At 43.7% G+C, this 5,872-nt stretch overlaps 1 long non-coding RNA gene across 1 annotated transcript; it reads left to right on the forward strand.

The window, feature by feature from the left end:
* Positions 1 to 214: 214 nt before the first annotated feature.
* LOC127006820 (uncharacterized) lies at positions 215 to 4,941 on the forward strand. Its single transcript, XR_007759779.1, has 3 exons — positions 215 to 887; positions 1,793 to 1,900; positions 2,799 to 4,941. It is a non-coding gene; the product is annotated as an uncharacterized LOC127006820 (long non-coding RNA).
* The last annotated feature ends 931 nt before the right edge of the window (positions 4,942 to 5,872 follow it).

Below are 5,872 nucleotides of genomic sequence, written 5' to 3' on the forward strand. Positions count from 1 at the left end.
GAACCTTAATCTTTTCTCAGCCTGCCTCCTCCTCCTCCTCCTCCTTCAACTTCCTTTACCTCCTTGTGTGAATCTGTCCGTCCCGAGATCCGGCGAGACCATCCCGACGTCGTAACACCCGTTTGGGAGTGGGGGGACTCATGAAGCTGTCGGCGGCAGCCCTAAGGTGGGGAGGGTTGCGCCGACACCTCCACCGTTTCGGCTTAATGTGGCTGGCTAGGGTGGCCTGAACCACTGTCTGGGTTGTTTGTCGTTCAGTCGGATTGAGGATCTGCCTCCCTTGAGGTGCACATGTCATAGTGGTGGCAGAAGAGTGTGTGAATGAAGCTGATGTCATCCCGACGTCGTAACACCGTTGGGCGGGGCGGGGCTCTCATGTCAAGTCTCCCCGCGGTGCACATGTCACAGAGGTGCAAAGAGCATGGCCTTCTTTCCTATCTTTTCCCCCTCCTCCTCCACCCCCTCCCCCACACACACCTCCTGCTGTTATATCGTCACCCTCATAAAGTAATTGCCTAAGTCATTTTTCAGTGATTTCCATTTTTGTTAAGTTGTCTTAGATATTCAGGGTTTGAGTGTTCTAGAATTGCCTTTTTATTTCTGCCTAAATCTTAAGCCAAATGAGATGATGACAGTTCTCTTCTTGAAAAATAGAAAATAACGACTTAGGCGGTTTCTTTACGAAGGTGGCGAGATTGTAATAGGTTTTGCACCCTCTATTTAGGGATGTGCACTAATTTTCGTCTCTTCTCTTCCCCTCCTCCTCCCCTGGCTGGCCGGGGAACGGAGGAGGAGCACTAGGACGAGGAGGTGAAGGGAGGCGGAGGGAGAGACGACTCAAGCACGAGGAGGCAAGAGACAAGAAGCAGAGACGCAGGAATGGAAAGGTGAGCTCTATCTCTTTATCCTGGATTTTTACCATTCATATTTAATTTACTTGTGACACTTTTAACCCGGCCACTGCGATTGGCATGGATTTGGCCTTCACTGGTAGCCTGGTAACATGCACTCCCAGGTCTCTCTCTGGCTCTGTGGTGGATAGTGGAGTGTTTCCCATGTGGTATTGGTGTGCTGGATATCCCTTCACTGGTAGCCTGGTAACATACACTCCCAGGTCTCTCTCTGGCTCTGTGGTGGATAGTGAAGTGTTTCCCATGTGGTATTGGTGTGCTGGATATCCCTTCACTGGTAGCCTGGTAACATACACTCCCAGGTCTTTCTCTGGCTCTGTGGTGGATAGTGGAGTGTTTCCCATGTGGTATTGGTGTGCTGGATATCCCTTCACTGGTAGCCTGGTAACATACACTCCCAGGTCTTTCTCTGGCTCTGTGGTGGATAGTGGAGTGTTTCCCATGTGGTATTGGTGTGCTGGATATCCCTTCACTGGTAGCCCGGTAACATACACTCCCAGGCTCTTCGCTGCTACTCGGTGAAGCCACAAATTTATCCCGTCGCTGCTACTGGTTTAATGATCCTGTGGTAGCTTGACCCTTCTTCTGTGCCATGAACCTAATAAAACACTCATTAAAACATCGCTGATCTCTTTTTTAGCACTTGGATATAGTTAATGAGAGAGGTGGAAGTGTAGCTTGACCCTTCTTCTGTGCCATGAACCTAATAAAACACTCATTAGAACATCGCTGATCTCTTTTTAACATTTGGAAATAGTTAATGAGCGAGGTGGGAGCATCTCTGAACACCAACTTCTGTCTCACTCATCCTGGATAATCACAAACTCATGTAGACTCAGAAAATGTAACCTTCATTAGACTAACAACAGAGTTTCTTCCAGGCAGCCAGATGGTCGATGCTGTGAAGAGGAGGAAGATGACTGCAGGAGGCGGTGTGTGTGTGTTGGGGAAGGAGACGACGGCACCACCCTCACACACAGCGGGTTAAGGTACCGACTGATTTCTTTCGTTGCAATCAAAACTTTTTCATATGGATTATTATGGGTAGAGGTCTCATAGTCCTGTTGGACATGAATTCATTTAGCGTGAAGTCTTCTGCAAGTGTAAACCTTTCTAATTACAGACATATTTTAACCCGGTAGCAGCGACAGGCCAAATTTGTGGCTTTACCGTGTAGCAGCGACGGGCCAAATTTGTGCCATGATTTAAACCCCCCAAAATAGATGATACATAATCTGATCACAAATACTTTGATATATATATTATGAAATGGTTTGTGTGAGGGGTGATTTTTTCTCATTTTTCTCGCTTAGAGGGACCATTAAGAAACATGATCCCCGCTGCTACTGGGTTAAGATTAACATAACATTTTGGCGCCCAAGCTTGCATATATTTGACTAGGCTTTCATGGGACTCCTGTGCCTTTCCACGGGTAGCTTTAAGACCTTGGTGGCAGTTTGACCCTTTTCAGTTTGCAGAAAATGTAAACCTTTCTCTGATTAACAAATTTTGGGGCATACTTAAATAAACCATTTCAGCACTTAAGCTCACATATTTGACAAGGGATTTCTGTGTCTTTCCACGGGTAGCTTTAAGACCTTGGTGGCAGTTTGACCCTTTTCAGTTTGCAGAAAATGTAAACCTTTCTCTGATTAACAAATTTTGGGGCATACTTAAATAAACCATTTCAGCACTTAAGCTCACATATTTGACAAGGGATTTCTGTGTCTTTCCACGGGTAGATTTAAGACCCTGGTGGTAGAGGTAGACGACCCTTCTTTTGTACCATGAACGTAGAAAACACACTCACTGGAACTCAGTTGATCTCCTTTTTGGTGTTTTTGAAATAGTTGATGTGGAAGCGACTGACAGTACCATTTTTTCCAGGCCTGCAAGAGAGCCTAGTCAATGAAGAGGAAAAGAAGACAAGAATAAAGAAGACAAGAAGAAAGAAGAGGCAAAACAGGAGGAGGGGATTTTTTTCTGTCTATACCTGAAGTGTGATGAATTTACTAAGGGTATATTTAAGCCTGATATAACGTACTTTAAGGTATATTTAATGGTACAAGTGTGTAGCCTACTTTTGCCTGGAGTTGGAGACGGTAAAATGCTCTCCGACTCCTTTATTGTGGTGCTGTGTGGTTTGTTTACTGTGGTGCGATGTGGGTCATTTACTGTGGTGCGGTGTGGTTCGTTAATTAAGGTGAGGTATGGTTCGTTTATTGTAGTGCGGTATGGTTCGTTTACTGTGGTGCGGTGCGGCTCGTTAATTAAGGTGAGGTGTGGTCCATTTATTGTGGTGCGGTGTGGTTCGTTAATTAAGGTGAGGTATGGTTCGTTTATTGTAGTGCGGTATGGTTCGTTTACTGTGGTGCGGTGTGGCTCGTTAATTAAGGTGAGGTGTGGTTCATTTATTGTGGTGCGGTGTGGCGTTGCGGGCTTTAATTTCCCTACCACTGCACCAGACAAGGGTACGGGGGAGGGGGTGGAGTCAAATTTTTTTATATCCACCCGTGTTAGAGTGTAAGAGTATTGATCAAATATATTTAAGGTGCTGGGTGATACTGTGGCGCTCTTGTCGCGGCAACCCATTCTGCTTCTGCATAACCCGTACTGCTGCATGACGCATAGCAACCCGTGTTTTTTCCGCTGTTGCAACGACCCGTACTGCTGCATGATGCATAGCAACTCGTGTTTTTTTCTGCTGCTGCAACGACTCGTACTGCTAACGCATAATGACCTGTGCTGCTTCTGCTATTGTAACAACTCTTACTGCAATAACTTACTGCTGCTTCCATTTAAAAACGTATAAACGCATAAACCCGCTGTGTTGCCAACTTGTCAACAACCCAACTAATGAATTTTCTGATCAAAGATCAAAGAGAGGATTAGGCCTTCAGGGGACACCTCTTAAATAAAAACGCGCCTGGGACTTTTACCTCAGAGGTGGTGTGGAAAAAAAGTCCAGTCACGAAAATAAGTATCTTATACTCCATGAAAGTGTCTCAGTCTTATGAGAACACAAAGGTTGAGAGGGCTCAAACATTCTGTTGTTTCCCGCACATGCTCCCATGTTAGCAGTAAGGGTACTAAATTCTGATCTCTGTACAAAACAACCAAATAATAAGGAAAAGAAAGTTGAATAAAATGTTTGCCTGCATTATCCGTCAGCAGCGTAGACGTAACAAGGGTTGAAAAAATGACTTATTTATTACAGCCGCTGGCCAACGCCTTGACCCCAGAGGCTTTGTGTTTGTCTCCGCGTCCTCCGCACTACACTGCACAGAATCTGGCGAGCCTGGGTTGTGACAGCTATTTCCCAAAGCCTCCAAGGATACCAGTCAGGCTTATGAGTGTTTTTCGTGTTGTTGGGGAAGCTCGCAAATCTACACCTGGAAATACTACTACCAACACAACCCATATGAAAGCCTTTCCTAAAACATAAAACCTCTACCAGTGCCTTACCAGACGGAACCAAAGCTTACCAAATACCCAAAAATCTCTACTATTAGTGGTTAACTCAAGGTATTGAATTTTCACTTATTTTTTTTATACTGATGTTAGTGTGCCAGATATGTCTTGTTGGGTCTATTATTTGTTCTATATATAAGGTATTGAATTTGCACTTATTTTTTACACTGATGTTAGTGTGCCAGATATGTCTTGTTGGGTCTATTATTTGTTCTATATATATAAGGTATTGAATTTGCACTTATTTTTTATAATGATGTTACTGTCCATATGTTGTGTCATTGAGGGAGTGTTTGGGTCTATCATTTTTTATGTTTTGATGCCCCTTTCATATATCTAAATAATGACATCCACCTTAAAATAAATGTATGTGTCTGTGGTCATCCCAAAGCTGAAGGTTGGTATCTACTCCACTGGTTTTCATGTGTTTTCTCGGACAGTTCAGATTATTAGCAAATGTTTTTACCCGTCCGCTGTGATTGGCATGGATTTCGCCTTCACTGGTAGCCTGGTAACATGTACTCCCAGATCATTCTCTGCCTCTGTGGTGGATAGTGGAGTGTTTTTCACTGGTAGCCTGGTAACATATGTACTCCCAGATCATTCTTTGTCTCTGTGGTGGATAGTGGAGTGCTTCCCACGTGGTACTGGTGTGGTGGATATCCCCTCCCAAGGTGCAGGACTATATATTTTTCTTCACTGAATTGTAGCAGCCACTTTTTGCTCCACTCCTGTAGCTTGGTGATGTCTTCTTGTAGGAAATCCACAGTGAAGGGTTTAAGCAAGTGAGATTTTACCCTCCCATGACCAGTGTACAGAAGGGGCCCTGTAGTTGTTTGAAGGAATATTACCGGATTGATTAACTAGATGGTACATATTAGATTAGGGCAAAATATGAGAATGGGGGCAGGAGACTGGCTTCAACTAGAGAGTATAATACAGAATGACCTTGTAGTTGTTTGAAGGAATATTACTGGACTTGGGAGAGAGGGTGGAGGGAGCAGGAAAAATATTGATAATAGACGATAATGGGAAAGTGATATAGTGATGATGGTGTTGATGGTGGTCAATGTAATAGTGATCCTTTATATGGTGATGAAGGGGAAGGTGATAGGTAGGGGAGAGCCGGTATGATTCGGACACTTTTTAGAAAAATATTTTTAGAAAAAGAAGTTTAAGTAATAGTGTAATTTTGTTGATCTCAAAATGTTCCTCCATCCTTTGGCTCTTTAGGCTGCTAATATGACACTCGTAGCTATTTCCAGTTTTCAGATGTAGGTGGTGAAAGACAAGTTTCTAAATCGTCCGAACCATCCCCACCCGTGGTGATGGTTCGGCCTGGGAGGTGGGATGGTACGGACACTCATGATACTCGTCATAATATTAATATAACTTAAGTTTGATTGGCTAATAAACAAGATTATATCTTCTACAAAACATTTATATAAGGACAAAGTATCCTCTCAATATTTAGAGGGGAAATAAATAAA

This window comes from Eriocheir sinensis, chromosome 33 (genome assembly GCF_024679095.1).
Source record: "Eriocheir sinensis breed Jianghai 21 chromosome 33, ASM2467909v1, whole genome shotgun sequence".
Lineage (NCBI taxonomy): Eukaryota > Metazoa > Arthropoda > Malacostraca > Decapoda > Varunidae > Eriocheir > Eriocheir sinensis.